Here is a 15,661-nt window from a genome sequence, read left to right as displayed (position 1 = left end):
GCCAAAATTTTGCGCCCTGGGCGCCCGGCGCCCATTTTTTGGGGTTAAGTGGCCCGGGGTCAATGACCTAGGGGGCGCCCGCCGCCGCTAAAATTTTGCGCCCCGGGCGCCCGGCGCCCATTTGTGGGTTACGTGGCCCGGGGTCAATAACCTAGGGGTACATAGGATCACCCCTTTTAGATTTTGGTAGGGGTACCATGGCCCACGCCCCTAAATTTTGGCAGGGGCACCTAGGACCATCCCCCTTAAATTTTGGAAATTGCCAAATCTAAAAATTTGGTGTGGTAGCCTAGGACCATAGTATGTACTTCTATCAGTATTGGGTGTCTATGTCATTCCCTTTCATGGGCAAAAAAATTGCCAAAAATTCAAATTTCGGGGTTTTTTGACCTAATTTATCCCCTTGGATGAGGTGTTATTATCCTATATGGTTATATGGGCGTATACAGGGGTCCATTACCTTTCATAAGATATGGATATATTAATGCACCCCTTGAAAAATTTGGGAAGGGTACCTTGGCCCACCCCTTAAATTTTGGAAATTGACCAATTTATACGTTGGGTATTATAGTACTGCACCCTAATATGTATTACGATAAATTTGGGTGGTCCACCTCGTTCCCTTTTAGGGGTACAAAATTGCCAAAAATATAAACGTAAGCAATACGTTGTACCACGTGTTTGTTCTTTTGGCCCAATTTATTTCCTTGGATGAGGTCCTATTACCTTATATGGTTATATGGTTATGTATAGGGGTCTATTCCCTATCATAAGACATAGGTACATTTGTGCACCCCTTTAAAAATTTGGGAGGGGTACCTTGGCCCACCCCTTAAATTTTAGAAATTGACCATTTTACATATTTAGTATAATAGTACAGGATCCTAATATGTATTATGATAAATTTGGGTGGTCCACCTCGTTCCCTTTTAGGGGTACAAATTTGCCAAAAATATAAACGTAAGCAATACGTTGTACCACGTGTTTGATCTTTTGGCCCAATTTATTTCCTTGGATGAGGTCCTATTACCTTATATGGTTATATGGTTATGTATAGGGGTCTATTCCCTATCATAAGACATAGGTACATTTGTGCACCCCTTTAAAAATTTGGGATGGGTACCTTGGCCCACCCCTTAAATTTTAGAAATTGACCATTTTACATATTTGGTATAATAGTATAGGACCCTAATATATATTACTTTAAATTTGGGTGGTCCACCTCGTTCCCTTTCATGGGTACGAAATTGCCAAATTATAATACATTCACGTGTTTGGTTTTTGACCTAATTTATCCCCTTGGATGAGGTATTATTACCCTATGTGGTTATATGAACGTATACAGGGGTCCATTACCTTTCACAAGACATGGGTATATTAATGCACCCCTTGAAAAATTTGGGAGGGGTACCGTGGCCCACCCCTTTAATTTTGGAAATTGACCAATTTAAACATTGGGTATTATAGTACAGGATCCTAATATGTATTATGATAAATTTGGGTGGTCCACCTCGTTCCCTTCTAGGTGTAAAAAATTGCCAAAATATAAACGTAAGCAATACGTTATACCACGTGTTTTGTTTTGGCCCAATTTCTCCCCTTTGATGAGGTTTAATTACCCTATATGGTTATATGATCATGTATATGGGTTCATTTCCTATCATAAGACATTGGTATATTAATGCACCCCTTGAAAAATTTGGGATGTGTACCTTGGCCCACCCCTTAAATTTTGGAAATTGACCAATTTAAACATTGGGTATTATAGTACAGGATCCTAATATGTATTATGATAAATTTGGGTGGCCCACCTCGTTCCCTTCTAGGGGTACAAAATTGCCAAAATATAAACGTAAGCAATACGTTATACCACGTGTTTTGTTTTGGCCCAATTTCTCCCCTTTGATGAGGTTTTATTACCCTATATGGTTATATGGTCATGTATATGGGTTCATTTCCTATCATAAGACATGGGTACATTGATGCACCCCTTGAAAAAATTTGGGATGGGTACCTTGGCCCACCCCTTAAATTTTGGAAATTGACCAATTTGAACACTGGGTATTATAGTACAGGATCCTAATATGTATTATAATAAATTTGGGGTGGTCCACCCCGTTCCCTTTCATGGGTAAAGAACTACCAAAAATTAAATTTGACCCCTTTGATAAGGATTTAATATGTTATATGGGTATGTACAGAGGTTTATTACCTTCATATGTTTATGTGCCCTTTTAAATTTGGGAATTATCAAATAACAAAATTCGGTAAACCTTTTCTAGGACCCATTAGTGTTCCTCTTATGGCCAAATATTCAAAATTTAAAGGTTATTGACCGGCTTTATTATTGAATAACTACAGGATTTATTACTTTTTCATAAGACACAGGTGTATTTGTGTACCAATCTTTAATTTTGGGAGGGGTACATTTCTTATTGTCATATCAATAATTGGTAATTTTTCTTAAAATTGGGTAGTATCTCATTCATTGGGTAAATCATTATGATCACGTGATCAGTTATTGACCTATGATGGGATTAGGAGTCCAGGACATTGGTACATTTAAACTTTGTAGGATAATTTGAGAATGCGTCATTGGTTTCGATTATTCCAGCCAAATATAAACGTAAGCAATACGATGTACCACGTGATTGACCTTGATGAGGTAGTGTACAGGGATACATAGCTAACCTTATTGAAACTTATGACTCATAGTCTTAAGGGAATACATGCTACAACACTGGCAAAGTTATTGTTGATGCAATTTGATTGGTTGATCACTATCTTTCGTGCAATCTGATTGGCTGATCACTATCTTTCGTGCAATCTGATTGGTTGATGAGTTTCAAATCTTTGCTGCATTCAGTTTTAAGTTTTATTTAACATTTAAAATCTTGGTTTCGTTCAACATTTTGCACTCACTGATAAATATGATCAAAACCGTTTATTTGTTAATCGAATAGTTAAAAACCGGATAAAGTTTGACGGTTAACCGTGAGACGTGAATTTTTTTTGTTTGAAAATTTTTTGTTTGAAAGTTTTTGTTTGAAAAGTCTTGTTTCAAATTTGTGTTTGAATTTTTTGTTTCAGAATTTTGTTTGAAATTTGTTTCAAAATTTTTTGTTTGAAAATTTTTTTGTTTGAAAATTTTTTGTTTGAAAATTTTTTGTTTAAAATTTTTTCGTTTGAAATTTTTCGTTTCCAAATTATTTTTGTTTCGAATTTTGTTTTTTCAAAAGTTTGTTTGAAAAATTTTTTTCGTTTTAAAATTTTGTTTGAATTTTTCGTTTCCAATTTTTTTCGTTTCAAAAATTTTGTTTCAAAGTTTGGTTTGACATTTTTAAAAGTTTGTGAACTCATTAGTAAAGAACCGGAACTGTTTAGAACTAAAACCTCTGGCAACATTGTGGTGCAATAGTACACATCAGAATATGGGATTGTACTTGAAATGAAAAAACACAATTCATTGAAATGGATCATTTTATTACACTCCACATACATCCATACCAGATAGTGGTTCTGGATATTGTCGATACAATGTATTTTGAACTTCTTGCACTAGTTTGTCTTTAGCGTATAATTTTAATTCCAATTGAAGTCTTTTAAGGTCTATTGCGATATCAATTGGTGGAAACTCAATGTCCATTTGATCACAAATAAACTGTTTATCAATACAGGTATGCACCCACGAACGATGTTGACAACCATCACAATATCTAGATACATGTTGTACAATATGCATAACACATTTTTCAAAATAGTACTTTTTCAGGAATATACTTGTTTTGTTGCACACTTCCACTGCATGTTTCACACACTGAAATACGCTGATAAATTTGTTCCATTCCGTTTGTGTTAGATACACCATATTGCGAGGGACATGGAATGTACTCTTTTTACGTAACAGCACCATCTTCTCTTCGAGGACTGTACGCAGCACCACTTCATGATTTGAGCCTAATGATTTGACTATGGTCACATTTAGCTCATCATGAAAATAATCGTTCATTTGGTCGATTCGTGAACATAATATTTGCCATTCTTCACAGGTCAGTTGTACACCAAATTGTTCTGCTTTGCCCAATCGAATTACTGGTTCAAATGTTCTAGCACTGATACCAATTATCACATGTTTTGTTTGAAATATATTTATTGGATAATAGCTTGCGAAGATGAACTCTTTATCGTTAGAAGTACACATCTTTCCACCTGAAAAGCACTTGCTCAAATGATTTCGTGGGATGACAGTGTATTGGTTGATTTATAGAACTACGGCTGACGTCATTGGAAAGGAATGTGCTGACGTTTGAATTTATAGTTTCATCACAGTTGCTGACGTCATGCCGACCAACCAAATTCATACAACTATGTCTGACGTCAAAGGAATGTGCTGATTCATGATTTCATCACAATTGCTGACGGATCTGGTTGTGTACTAAATTCAAATTGATGACTTCGACCCAAGAATCCTTTGTAACATAAAGATACAGATCCAGTATTTAAGAAACGCAGTAGTTCTTCTTGTTTTGATGCTTCCATGGGTAAATATCTTGCTGGTAAAATTATATTCTTATCATTTTCAAGCTTCACTACGATTCTTAATCCAAACTTTGTAGGGATCATTTGGCTAGCTAAGATTCTATAAGGTACATTCTGTTGTAAATCAGTAATCTTGGTAAATGATTTCATCACATCACGTGTGTTTAGAAACTGCAGACAAGTAGCCATGATGATGTTATCATGAATACTAACTCGAACGATACTTATATATGATGCAAAACTGATGACGTTGCATTATCATGTTCTGACGTGTACTATTGCACCACAATGTTGCCAGAGGTTTTAGTTCTAAACAGTTCCGGTTCTTTACTAATGAGTGCACAAACCTTTAAAAAAAATGTCAAACAAAAATTTTCAAACAAAAAAATTTGAAACAAAATTTTCCAAACAAAACTGTTCAAACAAAAATTTTTAAACAGAAAAAAATTTTTGGAAACGAAAAATTTGAAACGAAAAAATTTTAAACAAAAAAAAATTGAAACAAAAATTTACAAAAAAAATTTCAAACAAAATTTTCAAACAAAAATTTTTCAACAAAAATTTCAAACGAAAAGTTTCAAACAAAATTTTGAAACCAAATTTTCAAACAAAAATTTTCGAAACAAACATTTTTAAACTAAAAATATGAAACGAAAAAATGTCAAACCAAAGTTTCAAACTTTTTAAATGTTAAAACAAAACTGAATGCAGCAAAGATTTGAAACTCATCAACCAATCAGATTGCACGAAAGATAGTGATCAGCCAATCAGATTGCACGAAAGATAGTGATCAACCAATCAAATTGCATCAACAATAACTTTGCCAGTGTTGTAGCATGTATTCCCTTAAGACTATGAGTCATAAGTTTCAATAAGGTTAGCTATGTATCCCTGTACACTACCTCATCAAGGTCAATTACGTGGTACATCGTATTGCTTACGTTTATATTTGGCTGGAATAATCGAAACCAATGACGCATTCTCAAATTATCCTACAAAGTTTAAATGTACCAATGTCCTGGACTCCTAATCCCATCATAGGTCAATAACTGATCACGTGATCATAATGATTTACCCAATGAATGAAATACTATCCAATTTTAAGAAAAATTACCAATTATTGATATGACAATAAGAAATGTACCCCTCCCAAAATTTAAGATTGGTACACAAATACACCTGTGTCTTATGAAAAAAGTAATAAATCCTGTAGTTATTCAATAATAAAGCCGGTCAATAACCTTTAAATTTTGAATATTTGGCCATAAGAGGAACACCAATGGGTCCTAGAAAAATGTTTACCGAATTTTGTTATTTGATAATTCCCAAATTTAAAAGGGCACATAAACATATAAAGGTAATAAACCATATAACGTATTAAATAGGGGTCAATAACCTCCGAAATTTAATTTTTTGGTAGTTCTTTACCCATGAAAGGGAACGATGTGGACCACCCCAAATGTATTATAATACATATTAGGATCCTGTACTATAATACCCAGTGTTCAAATTGGTCAATTTCCAAAATTTAAGGGGTGGGCCAAGGTACCCATCCCAAATTTTTTCAAGGGGTGCATCAATGTACCCATGTCTTATGATAGGAAATGAACCCATATACATGACCATATAACCATATAGGGTAATAAAACCTCATCAAAGGGGAGAAATTGGGCCAAAACAAAACACGTGGTATAACGTATTGCTTACGTTTATATTTTGGCAATTTTTTACACCTAGAAGGGAACGAGGTGGACCACCCAAATTTATCATAATACATATTAGGATCCTGTACTATAATACCCAATGTTTAAATTGGTCAATTTCCAAAATTATAGGGGTGGGCCACGGTACCCCTCCCAAATTTTTTCAAGGGGTGCATTAATATACCCATGTCTTGTGAAAGGTAATGGACCCCTGTATACGTTCATATAACCATATAGGGTAATAATACCTCATCCAAGGGGATAAATTAGGTCAAAAACCAAACACGTGAATGTATTATAATTTGGCAATTTCGTACCCATGAAAGGGAACGAGGTGGACCACCCAAATTTATAGTAATATATATTAGGGTCCTATACTATTATACCAAATATGTAAAATGGTCAATTTCTAAAATTTAAGGGGTGGGCCAAGGTACCCATCCCAAATTTTTAAAGGGGTGCACAAATGTACCTATGTCTTATGATAGGGAATAGACCCCTATACATAACCATATAACCATATAAGGTAATAGGACCTCATCCAAGGAAATAAATTGGGCCAAAAGATCAAACACGTGGTACAACGTATTGCTTACGTTTATATTTTTGGCAAATTTGTACCCCTAAAAGGGAACGAGGTGGACCACCCAAATTTATCATAATACATATTAGGATCCTGTACTATTATACTAAATATGTAAAATGGTCAATTTCTAAAATTTAAGGGGTGGGCCAAGGTACCCCTCCCAAATTTTTAAAGGGGTGCACAAATGTACCTATGTCTTATGATAGGGAATAGACCCCTATACATAACCATATAACCATATAAGGTAATAGGACCTCATCCAAGGAAATAAATTGGGCCAAAAGAACAAACACGTGGTACAACGTATTGCTTACGTTTATATTTTTGGCAATTTTGTACCCCTAAAAGGGAACGAGGTGGACCACCCAAATTTATCGTAATACATATTAGGGTGCAGTACTATAATACCCAACGTATAAATTGGTCAATTTCCAAAATTTAAGGGGTGGGCCAAGGTACCCTTCCCAAATTTTTCAAGGGGTGCATTTATATATCCATATCTTATGAAAGGTAATGGACCCCTGTATACGCCCATATAACCATATAGGATAATAACACCTCATCCAAGGGGATAAATTAGGTCAAAAAACCCCGAAATTTGAATTTTTGGCAATTTTTTTGCCCATGAAAGGGAATGACATAGACACCCAATACTGATAGAAGTACATACTATGGTCCTAGGCTACCACACCAAATTTTTAGATTTGGCAATTTCCAAAATTTAAGGGGGATGGTCCTAGGTGCCCCTGCCAAAATTTAGGGGCGTGGGCCATGGTACCCCTACCAAAATCTAAAAGGGGTGATCCTATGTACCCCTAGGTTATTGACCCCGGGCCACGTAACCCACAAATGGGCGCCGGGCGCCCGGGGCGCAAAATTTTAGCGGCGGCGGGCGCCCCCTAGGTCATTGACCCCGGGCCACTTAACCCCAAAAAATGGGCGCCGGGCGCCCAGGGCGCAAAATTTTGGCGGCGGCGGCGGGCGCCACGCTCTAGGGGGCGGCAAAAATTGCCTCAAGTCCCGCGATTACTACTTTAGGAGACGGGGTCAAGCACGTAGAAAATGCAAAATTTATGGGAGAAATTGAAGATGAAAGTATTTAGGGTTAACATAACCTAACCAAATCTAACCTAAAGTAAACAACTAACAGACCCTATACTAACCTAAACTAACCTAATATTGATAGAAATAAGCGAAATTCTATCATTTTTTCGAAAAATATGCTGGACTCCTACACTAATATAATCTAACATAAACTAACTTAACCTAACCGAAACTAACCTAACCTAACCTGAACTAACCTAATATGAACAGAAAGTATCGAAAATGTGACACTTTTTAGAAAAAAAAATAGCTGGACCCCTTCTGCTAAACATTGTCCTTCAAATTGTTCAACAAAAGTACTAGCGGGAATATCATCTACTCTACCAACTAAACTTTGTTACTAATGCCTTGATTTCACCAGTAATTTTTCATGTTTAGATTTAATTAGAGGTTTTAAGTACTCAAATTTTGTAGACGGTATATGCGTTATATCCTCTTCCACTTCAATTTCAGGCTTCGTACTGGTAACTATCCTTGTCATTCCATCTTAGAATAGAATAGAATAGAATAGAATATTTTATTGTCATTGAGCTTTACAAGCAATAGACAACGTCCGAATGAAATATACATAGCTATAGATACAGATATATATATATATAAAATAATCATTACATACAGACAATCAGTTATTGGTTAATATTATTATGAACAATCTAATAATATTTGAAATAAAGTGATACTGCAAACTAGGACACAATGTCTTGACATTCAATAAACTCTTGAATCGAGTAAAATGGATTCGTTATTAACCAGTCATATAACTTTTTCTTAAAAACCTTAAATGGCAGCTGTTGTATGGAGGATGTTAGTTTATTAAATAGCTTTGGTCCTATAACTAAATAACTATTTTTGATCTTCGATAATCTAGTGAAGGGTATATCAATTTTCTTACACAATCTAGTATTATATGTATGTACTTCATCTCTGAGTGTCATATTTGCCAGGTTTTGCTTAGTGTAAAGTAGCACTTGATAAATATATACATTAACTACTGTCATTATCTTAAGCCTGATAAATAGTGGTTTGCAGTGTTCTTTATCATGTGTTCCAACAATAAGCCTGATGGCTTTCTTTTGCAAAACTAGAACATCATGTGCTTGGCTACTGTTACCCCAAAGCAAAATCCCATATCCAATTATGCTGTGGAAAAATGCAAAATATGAATTCCTCAGATACTCATAAGGAACTGTATCTTTCAATTTTCTTAACAGAAAGAGCACTCGGGAGAGCTTTGTACATACATATTTGACATGTTGTTCCCAGGTTAGTTGGCTGTCTATACGTATACCAAGAAATTTAACCTCAGATACATCATAGTTTCCTCTATCATTGCAGTGATTGAGACTAAAGGTTACTTTTTTTGTTTTATCTTGATTTAGCACAAAACCATTTCTTTTAAACCAGGTCGCTGCCTCTCTTAATGCAGCTTGAGCTTCTATATACACTTCTTCAAAGCTTGTATTTATGTTAAGTAGCGTAGTGTCATCCGCGTATAGAATTGATGTGGTATTAGTATTTAGAGGCAAATCATTTATCATTATTAAAAATAGTACCGGACCCAAAACAGAACCCTGCGGTACCCCATATTTCACTTCTAAGATGTTTGAATGCATGTTGTTAATACTGACTATCTGTTTACGTTCCTTTAAATAGGATTTTACAAAGTTTAAACTGCTACTGTGGAATCCGTAATACGCTAACTTATCACATAGAATTTTATGATCTACACAATCAAATGCTTTACTTAAATCGCAGAATGTAGCTAGAGCAAAACCCTTATTTTCAAAAACTTCATATATTTTTTTCGTTAGTGATTCTACTGCATCAATTGTGGATTTCCCAGATCTGAATCCAAATTGAGCTTCAAGAATTATGTTTTGCTCAGTCATATATTTATATAGCTGATCTTTAACAATAGTTTCCATAATTTTAGAAAAAACTGGAATAAGGGATATTGGACGGTAATTAGATGAACACGATCGATCTCCCGTTTTGTATATAGGAATAACTTTTGCTATTTTAAGTGCCTTAGGAAAAATACCTTGAGAGAAACATTTATTGAAGCATATTGCAAGGGGGTGCGCAATTTGATTAATGATAGCTTTTATAAGGTTGTTCGATATGTCAAATATATCCTTACTGTCCGAAGTTTTCATTTTCTTAACTACTTTTATGACATCATCAGGGCTAACATGGTTAACAACAAAAGAACTATTAAATGGACTATGTTGACTTAAATACTGATACATATTTACATTAGTATCTGCATTGTTTTTCTTGATTTCCTCTACGGAAGTAACAAAATACGTGTTAAGAGTATCAGGCGACAGCGTAACATTATTGTTGTTATTATTATTACTATTGCTTACCTTGTTGATTATCTTCCATGCAGTTTTGCATTTATTTGATGCTAATTCAATGCAATTTTCATTGTATGTTGCTTTCGCTACCTTTATTGCAGATTTATATTTACTCCTTTGAGACTTATAATTATCACTGGATTCACTAGTCATTTTATTCTTATATATATTATAATACTGCATTACTTTAGCTTTCATGGCAGAGAGTTCTGGGGTATACCACGTTCTTTTACCTAACTTTGTTTTCTTTGATGAATTATATCGGACCACCCTTTTAGGCACACACATATCAAAAATATTTAGAAACTTTGTTAAAAAAAGATCAAATGTATCGCTGGCATTTAAATTATCATACTTAATGTGTACTTCCCAGTTTATACACGATAATTGTTGAATGAAACTTTGCAAATTAGTTTCTGTGATGGGCCTAGTTGATAAGTTCGGTGGTGGGAAAACTAAAGTTGCAGGATTCTACTTTTGTTGTACTTAGATTGACTAGCAGGGCATCATGATCTGAGAAAGGAAATTGACATACATTGCTGGTTAAATGTTCCGTTTTTACATTGGTAAATGCATTATCTAAGCACGCTTTGCCTCTAGTCGGTTTACGGTTAACCACTTGAAGATTATGTTGTCTGAGTAGATTAAGTAACTCATGGACAGTTCGTTTGTCAGTAGTCACATCAAAATGTGCATTTACATCGCCCCCTATTACTATCTCATAATTATGCCAGTTGCTGAGAAAGACCAATAACTTCTCCAATTTTTCTAAAAAATACTTGGATTACTATCAGGAGTTCTATAAACAGATACAATTATTAACTTGTACTGATCCAGAAAAATTGCAGTTGATTCAAATTCACGTTCAGTATTAAGAAAAGTTATATCTAATTGACGATATTCTATTTTGCTATTAACATAGATAGCGACCCCACCATGTATGTATATACTCCTACTGTAACTATTTGCCATAGAAAAACCATCTATATTGTTGTATTGGAGTTCACTGTCTGCACTCCAATGTTCACTCACACAGAAAATATGTAAATCATTTTCGTAGGCAAAATCTGAAATAAGGAATGATTTGTCCTTCAACCCTTGTACATTAAGAAAGCATAGTTTAAGAGCATTGCTGGTCACTGAGTGTGTATCGTCAGCTTTATTAGATAGTTGGGCTAAGTGGACAGCATTGACTGAAATCGATTCTACTCCCTGACTCATATTACCTTGTACATTTGATCGTTTATTAACAGTTACATTTCTACTTATATCATTAATTTTAAGCGACTTTGTTAGGTTTGAAGTTTTCACCCGGCCCCACGGAATTTTAAATTCATTCATGGAGTCGGGTGATTTGGGTTTTCCTGTACAGACCAAGGCATCGCTATTGCCTTTTTACTTTCTAATGTAGTGTCTATGCTCTTATCAATTATTTCACAGATCTTTATACTTAATAGATCCTTCCCTGCTTGATTCAGATGCATACCGTGTTGAGTATACATTTCCCTACCTAACTTACTGATATCCACCATATCAACATTCGTGAATTGATTACATACTGCTTTTAGTTTTAAGTTAGTGGCTTGTACAGCTTTATTAACACATGACTCTTTAATAAGGTCGTACCGGTAAGGAATGTTTACTACTATTAACTTACATTTATTCAAAACAGCTAGTTTATTTCTAATCCTCCCGGAATCTTGTGGGATTCCGTTGCCATACTCCTGCTCGGTTGACATACAGGTGTAATGACAATTTGACATGATTCCCGGACAGCTTTTCTAGGGTGAAGATTCCTGTCAATCTCCTTATTTGTGACTATTCTTGAAATTCAAGAATTTCCGCTGCAACTCACGAATTTGAGGAGAATTATTATCAATCATCTCTTCTATTCGTTAAACTTGTTTCTTAGATGTTGCGACAGTTGTTCAAATCTAGCACTGTATTTTTTTTTCTAACTGTTCCAATTTATTGGTATGGGACTAAAACTTAGCTGTTTGCTCTAGCTGTTCCAATTTGCTTGTTCCGTGAGATTCCAACGTAGCTGTTTGGGTTTGCTCTACTCGCCCAAATTGAGTCGACGATTGATCAAATTTACTATTCTGAGTTTCTAGTTTAGTTTCAATTAGTTCCTTCATTTGTTGCATAAAACGCCAAAATTCAGAATTTAGTAGTTCTGAAAGCGATTCATTTCTTCCAATATCTTTCATTCTGTTTTCCATTCTTTGACTGGTATTGATAAATCACTGATTACGTAATGACATGAAAACTATTTTGGGTAATCTTACTATCCTTCAGATAAAACCAAGTCCTGGAATGGGACCACCATAAATATATAACCACACAATGCCTCAGTTCGTACGTATATTCACATGTATTTTAGTTATTACGTATATTAACGATAACTTGAAGAAACATACGCCAGTCTAAAATTTACAAAACTCTTTATTTGACGATAATAGCTGGTTTTAATTCACAATTCAAATTTGTGTTACATTATTTATTTCTTCTTCTTCTTCTTCTTCTTCTACCTTGTGCCTACGTAGTCTGGTACGTAGGGTCTCTTTTCGATCCCTGTCCAAATAAGTTTGTGGTGGACAATATTGTGTCCTTAGGTTTGCTCGGGTTACTTCCGTTTCCTCCCACTATTTCTCACTCCACCGATTCTTCCATCATCCTTCGTGGCCCCACATAGCGTAGTCGTTAACGCTTTCGCCTTCGGTGTGAGCGGTCCCGGGTTCGATTCCCATGGGGCCACTCGGTCGAAAAAGTGTACAACGGCTTTTCTAATTCCCACCAGGCAAATGCCGGGATGGTACCTAACTTATAGGTCCCAGGCCGCTTCCTTCCTTCCCCAATCCTTTCATCCTTCCCTTTCCCCGGATTGTGTGCTCGCCGAAGGACGTCATCCCTCAAAACGTGACAGGCTAAATGGCCTTAGATGCCGAAAGCCCAAAAATCTAAAATCCTAATCTTCCATCATCATTCACTTCTTTAATCATGGTCTTCCTTAACCTAAAGGACATAATTGGTGGACGTTAAACTGAAAGATTTCATTTCATTTTTTCAAATATTCTATATTTAACACTCTAGGCCTATAACGTTTCAGCATATTAGTTATATGCCGTATTCTTCATCTTTTTGAGCTCTTTCTCATTAATATACAGTATGCTTGAAAATTCACCATCTGTGGTTCTAATAGAAAGCAACAACAAAAACAAAAAAGGACTTGTTTCTGTTATTCTTTTACTTAAAAAAAAAAAAAAGCTTCTGCTTAGCCGAGTATTACCGCGCGACTTCGTTTTACATGGCTCCTTACTATCAGTGGAGCTCTAAAAGATTCCGGATTTGATACAGTATCATGAGGCGATTAGGGAGCTACCTGAATCATAATGAATCAAGCTCCGGTCCAGAAAACCAGATATATATAAATAACGGAGCTTGACTGACAGTGCATTGATCAAGCAACACCTAATTGAACGAATTTCATCTTGACAACCATAGCTATTTATTATCTGTAGTGGAATGTAATTTAGTTTATTACTTCCTTCCAGAATGAGAATTACTGGTGATGCAGATTTCCCTTCTCCCCAACCAAAGAAATTAAATGAAAATCTCTACCGGGAGTGCTTGTATCCCCCCCCCCTACACACACGTTTAGTAATGGTATATGGTACTTGCTTCGAATATATGGTCAAATACTAGTGCTTTTTGTCCTTTTATCTAATTTTAATCTGCTACGGTAGGTTTGTTCTGAAATGAAAGATGTAAACTATTCATTTTTAGTGTCCTTTAATTTTATACTCACAGATACCAATATACTATCTTTCCTGCTTTTATCACCGCCTAATTTAACTAATTCATTGTGTCTTTGGTTTATTCTTACAGTCGTATCTTCAAATTCTTCAGTTCATCGACAGAGATGAATATGGATAACAACATTATACTAACTACGTGTATCAAAGTCATTTATTGATTTACAATCGTCTTACATCGAACGTATAGATCTACAATGTAAGATACTCTCAATTTTCAAATATGTTCAAGGTTAAATTCGGGAATCTCAAGCAATATAATTAATTTAGTTAGCAATGCTAAGTTTGTTGATTTAATATTTATTTGGTATTTATAGTTTCACACAGTCACAACACCAAAGGGAGCAACTGCCTCTGATATATGTTGCATTATCAGGTAACATAAAATTATACTTTTCAGTCCATAAAAAAACAATAGCTGACCCTCTGTTGGCCCCACAAGAAATTGAAGCTGGCATCATCACTGTTGTCAGACAATCATATTTGTAGAGGGGAGTCGGGGGAGAATGAAATGAAATCTTTGAAGTTTACGTCCCACAAATGTGCCGGGTGGGCTAAAGGGGACGGTGATGATGAGAAATGAATGAAATGTTAGAACGAACCCACAATACTAACCGACGACACCTTTCATGATGTTGAGGAACGAATGACTCTTTCCCCAAAGCAATCAATTTATAAACTCAGTGCGCAATTTGGCTTGCGTAAAACTACGGCTCACAAAGCCTTACGGAAATTAAAGCTATACCCTTACAGAATTCTTGCTGTTCAAGAACTTAAAGCTACCTAGGTATTGACAGGCTGCTAGAGCGAGGTACTGTCGCTGGTTTCAACAAGTAATTCGGGACCATGGCATGGACATTCTGAATAAGGTGTTCTACACAGAGGAAGCGTGGTTCCACTTGAATGGGTACGTTAACAGCCAAAACTCGTCGTACCAATCATCTGAGAATCCGCATATTTTGCAGGAAGTTCCACTTCATCCGCAGAAGATAGGAATGTGGCGTGGAATAACACGTCACCGTATTGTCGGTCCCTTGTTTTTCAATACAACGATATGTTGCAATGTACAGAGGATTGATCGTGTAGTTCATATCCCTATTACAGGATGATGAACGTGGTTGTTGGTTCCAACAAGATGGGGCAACGTGCCACACTTTCAATGAGACATTATAAATGTTAAGGGAATTTTTTGGTAAGCACATCATCTCCAAAAATTTGTGGCCTCCCATTCTCCGGACTTAACATCGCCTGGCTTTTTCTTATGGAGTTACTTAAAAAGTGTGGTGTACAAGAATAATCCCAGAACCAATGGCGTAGCAGCTCCCCCGCAACCCCCGCAGTGCGGGGAGGCCCCGAGGTATAGGGGTAATGAAGTCTTGCGATGAATAAAGTAGAACTTCAAGCTTACTTCTATCGGCTTTACAACTGGGGCCCCTTCTCTCTACGTTGCGGGGGGGGGCGCAAAACTGTGATACGCCACTGCCCAGAACCATTGAGGAACCGAAGACGAACATAGAAACAGAAATTCTAGCAATCACCAGGAATACTCTTAAA

The sequence above is a fragment of the Thermobia domestica genome, chromosome 2, assembly GCF_964235325.1.
Source record: "Thermobia domestica chromosome 2, izTheDome1.hap1.1, whole genome shotgun sequence".
NCBI lineage: Eukaryota > Metazoa > Arthropoda > Insecta > Zygentoma > Lepismatidae > Thermobia > Thermobia domestica.
The sequence above is the reverse complement of the archived record's forward strand: the minus strand, read 5'-3'. Positions refer to the sequence as shown.